The sequence below is a fragment of the Balaenoptera physalus genome (assembly GCF_965194825.1).
Source record: "Balaenoptera physalus genome assembly, chromosome: 6".
Lineage (NCBI taxonomy): Eukaryota > Metazoa > Chordata > Mammalia > Artiodactyla > Balaenopteridae > Balaenoptera > Balaenoptera physalus.
In genome coordinates, this window is record NC_138885.1 from 117,427,290 (window position 1) to 117,437,686 (window position 10,397).

Genomic DNA, 10,397 nt, shown 5'->3' on the forward strand with positions numbered 1-10,397 from the left:
GCTCAGTAATTGTGGCTCACGGGCCCAGTTGCTCCGCGGCATGTGGGATCTTCCCAGACCAGGGCTCAAACCCGTGTCCCCTGCATTAGCAGGCAGATTCTCAACCACTGCGCCACCAGGGAAGCCCTGGGTTTCTTTTTTGCTTCTTCTGTTTTTTTTTTTTTTTTTTTTTTTTTTTTTACAAAACAGCAGCAGGAAAGAAAAATGCAGGAGGCAGATGAGCCAGGCACCGGGGTTCAGATCAGAAGGGAGCAGGGAGACCAAGCTGTTACTGCAGGCTGGCCCCGGGACTCTGTCCCAGCATCCTGGGAGCACGGCAACAAGCCCTAGAAGGAGCAGAGAGTGGGTGAGGAGACGGCTGTCCCAGCTCGGTGGCGGCACCGCTCCTTGGGCGGCCACCCTGGCGGTCAGCCAGGTTGGGAGCACTTGAGGCTCCTGTGTTTGGAGGCCTGGTCTCCAAAGCACGGACCCACAGGGGCCAGGCAGAGGAAGGAGGTAGGAAGGGCCGGCACAGAAGGGCTATGAGTTCTACCTGGGTCCCCCGGGACCACGGGGCCCAGGTGGGCAGGGGCAGTCAGGACGCTTCCCTGCTTGTCAGACAATCAGCTTCTTCAGGAAGGCCTCCAGCTGGTCCTCATCCTTGATGCCCACAAACTTGTCCACCACATCCCCATTCTTGATGGCCAGCACGGTGGGCACAGCTGATACCTCATACTCTATGGCGAGGTCTGTGTGGTCATCAATATCCGCCTTGGCCATCACCACCTTTCCATGCTGCTTGGCCACCACCTTCTCTAACCTTGGCCCCAGGATCTTGCAGGGACCACATCACTGTGCATGGAAATCCACAACCACTGGTGTCTCACTGTTGACAACTCAGTCTTGAAAGTCTGGTCCATCCTGGATGTTAAAGGTCATTGTACAGACTCTGGTGGTGTATATTGACTGGGCTTGGCTGGGTGTTACTGTTAGGTTATTAGGACTGCGCTGTGGGGTCTGCAGGGCCCTGGAGGCAAGGGGCGCCCACTGACTCTGAGAGGGCTTCCTGCAGATTATGGAGGCCAGGAACCTCCCCAGGAGAAGTCGCTAAGCCATCTCCCTGCAGCGAGAGCAGAGGGGTGCACAACGCGGCCCTCCCCACCGGTCAAGGGCACTTCTGTTCCCTATTCATTTCTTTACTCACTGCCTGCCATCCAGCTTGCACACATCCCCAGTCACCCAGTTGCCGCAGCCAATGGTATTTGTAGCTTTCCTGCCCCACGGACAACACTGGACAATTGCGAATGGAGCATCTACTGGCCAGGTACTGTGCTAGGTGCTCTGCTCCAGAAATGAGAAGCAGATGTGATCCCTACCCTCATGGGACTCACGTGATCAGTCATTCCTAATTAATACTCAGGTCCCTTGATTGCCACTGCTCCCTTTGGCAGGTTTACTTAAATGCCACTTAAATCTCCCTATTTTTGAAGACCTCTCCTTTCCTTCCCTTCCTTCTCTTCCTTCCTTCTTGCTTTCCTTCTTCCCCTCCTTCCTTCCTTCTTTCCTTCCTTCCTTTCTTCCTTTCCTTATTATACATGTCTTCTCAAGGCAATCACTTCTATACCTACAGCTTCAATTACTTTGTGTATACTCTAATGACAACACAATTTTAAATGTTGTTTTCATTTACCAGTTTTTTTGTTGTTGTTTTTCTTTTTTGGTTTATTCCTAGGTATTTTATTCTTTTTGTTGCAATGGTAAATGGGAGTGTTTCCATAATTTCTCTTTCAGATTTTTCATCATTAGTGTATAGGAATGCAAGAGATTTCTGTGCATTCATTTTGTATCCTGCAGCGTTACCATATTCATTAATTAGCTCTAGCAGTTTTCTGGTGGCAGTTTTAGGATTCTCTATGTATAGCATCATGTCTTCCGCAAACAGTGACAGTTTTTTTTTTTTTTTTTAATTGTTTTAGCTGCTCAAATGAGTTGCATCATTTTTTTTGTTTTTTTTAAAACTTCATTTATTTACTTATTTTTGGCTGTGTTGGGTCTTCGTTTCTGCGCAAGGGCTCTCTCTAGTTGTGGCAAGCGGGGGCCACTCTTCATTGCGGTGCGCAGGCCTCTCACCATCGTGGCCTCTTTTGTTGTGGAGCACAGGCTCCAGACGCGCAGGCTCAGCAATTGTGGCTCACGGGCCTAGTCGCTCCGCGGCATGTGGGATCTTCCCATACCAGGGCTCGAACCCGCGTGCCCTGCATTGGCAGGCAGATTCTCAACCACTACGCCACCAGGGAAGCCCAACAGTGACAGTTTTACTTCTTCTTTTCCAATTTGTATTCCTTTTATTTCTTTTTCTTCTCTGATTGCCGTGGCTAGGACTTCCAGAACTATGTTGAATAATAGTGGTGAGAGTGGACATCCTTGTCTCATTCCTGATCTTAGAGGAAATGCTTTCAGTTTTTCACCATTGAGAATGATGTTTGCTGTGGGTTTGTCATATATGGCCTTTATTATGTTGAGGTAGGTTCCCTCTATGCCCACTTTCTGGAGAGTTTTTATCATAAATGGGTGTTGAATTTTGTCAAAATAAACACTCTTCATCGCGGTGCGTGGGCCTCTCACTATCGCGGCCTCTCTTGTTGTGGAGCACAGGCTGCAGACGCGCAGGCTCAGCAATTGTGGCTCACGGGCCTAGTCGCTCCGCGGCATGCGGGATCTTCCCAGACCAGGGCTCGAACCCGTGTCCCCTGCATTGGCAGGCAGATTCTCAACCACTGCGCCACCAGGGAAGCACGTATTACTCATCTGGATGAGTAAGTTTTTGGCATCCCCTTAAAGTCATCTCACTCTAGGGTCCCGGCCCATGAGCCATGGGAGGGGGTCCATGGTGGTGGCATGGATGAGTCTAGGTAGGCAGAAGGGCCATAGAGAGTCATGGGATGCAGCTTGCACTTCCTCCCTTGGCAGGAAGGTCCCAGGGAGAGATTGCGGGGGGTCCATGAACATGGATGGGGAAAACCTCTGCAGTTAACCCAAATTGAGCATTTCTGACAACTATGACTATAGAGGAGATGACAGTAGCATTAACTGTATCTTTGATTTGTTACCAATTTGTCACCAAGAGAAATCTGATGTATTTTCAGAGCAGGTTAGAGTCGAAGCAGATTTTATTTGTACCCACCACTACTTTGAAATGACAGAAGTTATTAGTACCACCTCTAGAGCTTATGATTGGAAGTACTGAGAAAGAAGCACATGTATTATGACATTGGAATTTCTTTTTTTAATTTAACTATATTTTTACAGAATCGAGTTTCCTTGTAATCTTATGTATATTATTTTATGTATTTATGCAGTGGTAATCAATATAGTCAGTAACTTGCCAAAGAAGGTCTGGGGCGTAGAAGTGCTTACAAACCCCCTCCTCTCAATCCTTTAACCTCTTGGGCCAAGTCTTTTACTCTGAGCATTGGAGATAAAAATCCCTGCCCTCCAGTATTACTGGGAGGATCAAATTCGACACTGTGCACGAACATCCCCATGCCCAATGTGAGGTGTTTTCAGTATTCAAAGGATGTGAAGTGAATGTGACATTCCAAATAGAAAAGAAACAGCAATAACTCACATGCATTTGCTGCTCGTGCTGCCATAACAAAGCACCGAAGATTGGGTGGTTTAAATAACAGAAATTTATTAGGACTTCCCTGGCGGTCCAGCGGTTAAGACTCTGCACTCCCAATGCAGGTGGCACGGGGTCGATCCCTGATCGGGGAGCTAAGATCCTGCACTCGGCGTAGCCAAAAAGAATGAGAAACAAACAGAACTTATTTTCTCACAGTCTTGGAGGCTGGAAGTTCAAGTCAAGGTGTCGGCAGGGTGGGTTTCTCCCGAGTCCTCCCTCCTTGCTGTGTCTTCACACGGTCTTCCCTCTGTGCATGTCTGTGTCCCAGTCTCCTCTTCTTATAAGGACACCAGTCAGATTGGATAAGGAAGGGTCACCCTAATGACTGCATTTGATTTATTTACTCCTTTAAAGGCTGTCTTTCCAAAAATAGTCGCATGCTAAGGTGCTGGGGGTTAGGACTTCAACATATGAATTTGAGGCGGGAGACACAATTCATCCTATCTTGAAAAAAAGACTGGATGCCTACCCAGGTCAAGGGGAGCAGAAGGGGCGACCACCCACCTCATCTCACATCCACGGCAGGCAGGTGATGGAAATCTCTGTCCTCACTCCTGTTTACTTCTCCAAGTGCGTTCACCACGTGCTACCACCTGATACAACCATCTCCCTTTGTAGTTTCGGTTCCAGTCTCCCTGAGGAAAAGTAGAAGCAAGCCCCAAAGCAAACCTCGGCCAGAGGGTTGTAAGTGAAGTTGGCGAGCATACCCCTCTTCTTTGTTTCATACGAGAAGCTTGTGGCAGATGCTTCCTCACAGCTGAGACATGCTCTGCAAACATCACCGAGAGGCCACTGCGGCATGGAGCACACGACTCCTGGACTCGCAGGCCTTTCTGAGTAGGCCAGTCATGCAAACAAATATTGGCCTATGTGTTAGGAGCCGTTAGATGGGCCTCGATGAAATTACATATTGGATTCCATGAAAACTGGGCAGTAATTCTCACGAGAAGTTTAACACCTCTTCCTACTGTCTTTTTTTTTTTTTTTTTTAAATAATAGACTTTTTTTTAAAGAGCAGTTTTAGATGTACAGAACGGTTTAGCATATAGTACAGAGAGTTCCCAATTTTCCTCCTCCCACACACCATTTCCAGTGTTAACATCTTTTGTGTAACAGTAGTACATTTGTTACAATGAATGAATCAATATTGATAAAATCCACAGCTGACATTGGAGTTCACTTCCGTTTCGGTACAGGTCTACCTGTTTGGACAAATGCAAAATGTCATGTATCTGCCACTACAGTATCATGCAGAATCCATTGACTGCCCTGAAAATCCCTTGTGTTCCCCATATGCGTCCCTTCTTTCCCATCCCCAGAACCCCTGGCAACCACTGATCTTTTCAGTTTTGCCTTTTCTAGAATGCCGTAGAGTTGGACTCATACAGTATGTAGACTTTTCAGATTGGCCTCTTTCACTTAGTGATAGGCATTTAAAGTTCCTCCTTGTCTTCCCATGCCTTGATAGCTCATTTCTTTTTATTGCAGAATGATATTCTATTGTGTGGATGTGCCACAGTTTGTTTATCCATTCACCTACTGAGGACCATCTTGGTTGCTTTCGGTGTTTGGTGAGTAAAACTGTTGAACATTCCTGTGCGGGTTTTTGTGCAGACATAAGTTTTCAACTTAGTTGGGTAAACACCTAGGAGCATGGTTGCTGGATCGTATGTTTTGCTTTGTAAGAGACTGCCAAACTGTCTTCCAAAGTGGTCTTACGTTTCGCATTCCCACCAGCAACGCGGAAGAGTTCCTGTTGCTCAGCACCCTGTTAGCATTTGATTTTTTACCGAGCTGCGTGGCTTGTGGGATCTTAGTCCCAAGACCAGGGACAGAACACAGCCCCGGCAATGAAAGCGCCAAGTCCTAACCCCTGAATTGCCAGGGAATTCCCCATATTTTGTCTTAATGTGCGTTTTCATTGTGATATGTGATATTCTGCATCTTTTCATATGCTTGTTTGCCATCTGTATATCTCTTTGGTGAGTTTTTTTTTCCCAGATCTTTTGCCCATTTTTATTCTGTATTGTTTTCTTATTGTTGAGTTTTGAGAGTTCTTTGCATATTTTGGATATAATCCTTTATCAGATATGGATTTTGCAAATATATCTCCCAGTCTGTGGTTTGTCTTTTCATTAACAGTGTCTTTTGCAGAGCAGAAGTTTTTAATTTCAGTAAGTCCAATTCAGCAGTTTTTTTTTGTTCACGGATCATGTTTTTGGTGTTGTATCTAAAAACTCACTGCTAAACCCAAGGTCGTCTAGATTTTCTCCTACATTATCTTCTAGGAGTTTTATGTTTTTGCTTTTGACTTTTAGGCCCATGATCAATTTTAAGTTAGTTTCCGTGAAAAGCCTTGAGGTCTGGGCTAGATTAATTTTTTTGTTTGTTTTGTCTATGGATGTCTGTTGTTCCAGCACCATTTGTTAAAAAGGATATTCTTTCTCCATTGAAATACCTTTGCTCTTTTGTCAAAAATTAGTTGACTATATTTGTGCGGGTTCCTGCTGCCTTTTTATTAAACATTTGGCTACTGTTTAGGGGGAATACTGATAGCATTTGTTGCGAGCGGATTCTTGTATTCCAGCCCCCTGCAGTCAGCAACCAAAAATACTTGTTTGGAATATAGATATTGTGCAGTGGATACCTGTGTAGATCGTTGCTGCTCACGGCCTCCAAATTAACCTTTATACTTTTGTCAGAACGCACTAGCTCCTTTCCTGCTCTACTTTAATGTGCTTTTTCTCCTCTTTTCTTACACCATTCGAAAAATCTGCAAAACAGATGAAATAAAATAGTCTAATTTAACACGTTCCTACCACCCGTCTAGCATTCAGAAGGTGGAATTTCTCGGTGTTATTAGGATAAATGTAGGGGGTCGCGTTTCCTGTCTGAGGTCTTACAGAGTCCCTGGGGGCTCCTAGGAGTCTGTGGTAAAAGTGCTCGACTGCTTACTTGCAAGAAGATCGTTGGGATTATTGGGACACGATCAAACAGGCAAGATGGATTCCAAGCTCCCTCGCATTGTTAGCTACGGAAGACCAGCTGTAAAAAAAGTGGTCACACCGGGTCCTAGTTTGGAAGCGAGGATTTCCACCACTTTCTCATACTTTAAATGATTGGCGTCTGCCAAGTAATCAAAACATACCAAGGAACCTTTTCATGGTGTTCAGTTCGGAATTTCCAAGCGGCTAAGGACAAGCACGGCTGGCAAGCCAGAGGGCCAGTTTGGCTGCGCGGCTACTCGAGAGTGTGCGGTAGCCGGGGGCCGTGTCCCAGTAAAGGCGAGAGCTGTAATGCTGTCAACTTGTTATTTACTTTCCAAATCTGAATGACTGAGCAAGGCGAAAGGAGAATCAATCAACCACAATGTGACCCTACAGGCGGAAAAAACTCAGCGCTCCCATCAGCAGGCGGTGGGGGAAGGGAAGCACGTGTAACCCGGGCAGGGTTGCATCAGGAGCTCGCTCGCTCGGGTTTTCTGTTGCCCCCCTGGTTTTTCGATTGCCTGTTAATACCTCAGCATCAGTCCTCACAAGCCCAGGGAGCCCGGGAGCAACGACGGGCAAGCTCAAGGGAAGGTCCCACCACGTCCTTTTGGGGGGCCTTGAATGGCAACTGATACAAAATAAGGCAAAATCTATTCTGCTGATTCACAATTATGGAGACTGTGTAAGTGTATCTTTTATTGATGTGCTCTAATAATAATGTGCAGCAACCGTCGTTTTACATCACTGACGTTTCACAGCAATATTTGGCAGCATAATTTTTAGTCTGCCTTTTTGATGGAGGACCAGCCCCTTAAACACTCACTTCGGGCCCCCTCTCCGCACAACCAGTACAGCAAATGGCCCGGTGTCCCAGCAAGGAGCAAGTGAGGTGCCAGTGTAAAACGCTGAGTGTGTACTGGGCTCTTGGGGCGAAGCTCCTTATACGCCAAAGGGAGGGGCAAACTTATTCTAAAATATTCGGCAAAGCAGACACCCAAGGTGCCGGCGGGTGGGTGCAGATGTTTGTTTAAGTGAACTCAGGCCTCGAGTGGGGGGGCAGTTGTCGCCAAGCAGGAGGGGAGGCAGGAGCGCTGGGGCCTCGGGTTCACCAGAGCTGGGCCGAGCGAGCTGCGGCAACCTTAGCACTTGGCCGGGGCCCGAGGCCCGACGCCTCCGGGCGGGGGCGGGGGTGAGAAGGCCCGAGGGCCCGGCTTCTTCCCCCTGCCCCCGCCGGGAGCCTCCACCCCGCTGGGCCCGAGTTTCTTTCTCCCCACGCACTGCCGGCTCTTCGCTGGAGGCATTTTGCAAAGGTCGAGGCTCCCCCCGGGCCCCCACTTCTCCGGGGAGGGGAGGAGACCATTGGGGTGCCCTGCCGGCCGCCGATTTTGAGGGAGCGGCGTCCTCAGGCAGGTTGCAGGGGTTCTGCTAGGGCAGCTGGGCGGCTGCTTCTTGGAGGTGGGGGAGGGTAACAGAGCGGTGGCCCGGTTCCCCCCTCCCCTGGAAACCGCGGTGCTGGTGACCGGGCTCCTGTCCCCTCCTGGCTGGGTCCGGGCCTGGGACGGGGTGGGCACAGGCCTGCGTCTCCTTCCGCCTGCATGGAGGCCACGAGGAAGGGACGGGGTTCGGATACACTAGGGAGACCCGGGTTCCCTTCAGCCACCCCGGGCGCGGCGGGGAGAGCAGAGTCAGGGGTGAGGGACGGGGGAGGGTTGCAGGTTCCCCCGCCGTGGGGACGGGGCGGCTCAGGACGCGAGTCTTCCCTGGAGCCCTGGGGGAGGGGCTGTGTTGGGGGCGGACTCTCCCCCTCTTGGCTGTGGGGGAGGGCAGGCCTGGTGGCCTCACCCTCCGTGGGGGAGGGACCGGCTTGGGACGCGCCCCTCCCCCCCGGGCGTTTGGGGGGGGTGTCGGGGGTGAGGACCCGGGCTCCCGTTTCCCGGCGGTGGGGGAGGGTGCGGGCTGGGGGCCGTGGGGGGAGGGGCCGGCCCGGCGGCGGAGGCGGCCTCCCTGGCAGTCCTCCCGGCCGGGGTCGGCGCGCTGGCGGCCGCTCCCCCCGGAGGTCACTGCCCGTGCCGGTCCCTCCTGCCGTCCCGCCCTCTGCCGCCGCCACCGCTCCCGCCCCAGCACCCCCCACCCCCCCGCACTCTCTGCGCTCGGGAGCGAGGTGCCGCCGCCGCCGCCGCCGCCGCCGCCGCCGCCGCCGCCGCCGCCGCCGCCGCCGCCGCCGCCGCCGCCGCCGCCGCCGCCGCCGCCGCCGCCGCCGCCGCCGGGCCCTCGGCCGCCATTCGGCCGCCATTCGGCCGCCATTCGGCCGCCATTCGGCCGCCATTCGGCCGCCATTCGGCCGCCATTCGGCCGCCATTCGGCCGCCATTCGGCCGCCATTCGGCCGCCATTCGGCCGCCATTCGGCCGCCATTCGGCCGCCATTCGGCATCCGAAACTTTCCAGCGCCCGCGCCTTTCGGGGACTCGGCTGCGGCGGGGCGGGGCGGGGGCGGCCCGGGGGCGGCGCGCGGCTGCTCCGGGTGCCGGGCCCTCCTCGGCCGCTGCACGGCCCGGGCTCGGCGACGGCCGGCCGGAGGGAGGTTCGGGGCGGCGGCGCCGCCGCAAGTTGCGCTGCTGGCGGCGAGGTGAGTGCGCGGGGCTCGGCCGGCCGGCTGGCCGGGCGCGGGGTGGGGCGGGGGGGGACGCCAACTTGTCCCGCATGGGGGCCGGCGGTTCCCTCCCTCCGGGGTCAGGCCGGCGGCCTGGGGCGCCCGCACGCTCCGTCCGCCTCCGGGGCTTTGGAGGGGCAGGTCCCCAAGTGTCTCTCGGGCTTGGGCTGGGGTGCGGCGCGCTCCCTGCAGGCTGCACAATACCCCGTTTTGGCTGCTCCGCAAAGTGCCGGCGCGTTGGGGGCGGGCGGAGGCTGGGGGGCTCCTTTGTTTCGGGGCGGGGGAGGCGGCCGGCAAGTTTGGGGAAGCGCTCGATTTGTCCCCCGGTGCCCCTTTGTCTGCCCAACCCGGGGTTGGCTGGACTGACGTGCGCCGCCGCGGGATCCCCCGTGGGGGGAGGGGAGCCCCATTCATCCCCGGGCGCGGGCCGGCCAGCCCCGGGCCGGCTGGAAGCGCGGCGGCGCGGGCCCTGGGCGGCTCAGTTCATGAGCCGCAGAAACCGTCAAGGAAGTCGGGAGCTCCCCAGCCCGGGCGAGGAGTGCGGGCTGGGGGCGACTTCGGCGGACGCGGGGCGTCCCTGGTCGGGCCGGGTCTGCGGAGCGCGGCCTCGGGAGGCTGCAGACCTGTTGCTCCCGGGCTGGGGGGAGGGGTGCCCCCAGATTCGCGTCCTGGGCGCTGCTCCCCAGGGGGACCTTGCCCACGGGGGCCGGTGTTCGGAACGGGGTGGGGCGCGCCTTCGGGGGTCGCCGGAGGTCGCCGGGTCCTTGACAGTTGGGGGTTGCCAGAGGCCCGCGGGCGCTGGGTTAGGGCCTGCCCTTCACGTGCGCTGTCCGTGCGCGGTGAGGCCCGCGCCGGGGCTCGTTCTTAGCACGGCCTCGCATTCTCCGAGCCCCTCGCTTTGGAAATTCCACAAAGTTAGAGTCGGAGGTGGGGTGTTTTTTTTTTTTTCCTTCTTTCTTTTCTGTCGCTGATGTTGTAGAGCAGAACCCCAAAAGAAACAGAAACCCATGCCCTATTCCTTGTGCCACGGTTTCTGCTTTGCTTTGTCACATGTGGTTTGACCTGACTGCTGGATGTTTTTCTCTCCAGGCG

The 10,397-nt window shown here is 53.6% G+C and overlaps 1 pseudogene across 1 annotated transcript; it reads right to left on the reverse strand.

Annotated features, from left to right (window-relative positions):
- Positions 1–500: 500 nt before the first annotated feature.
- LOC309662260 (thioredoxin, mitochondrial pseudogene) lies at positions 501–2,868 on the reverse strand (annotated as a pseudogene). The gene is made up of 2 exons: positions 2,830–2,868; positions 501–1,086 (listed from the first exon to the last, which is right to left on the reverse strand). The product of its transcript is annotated as a thioredoxin, mitochondrial pseudogene (transcript).
- Between the last annotated feature and the right edge of the window lie 7,529 nt (positions 2,869–10,397).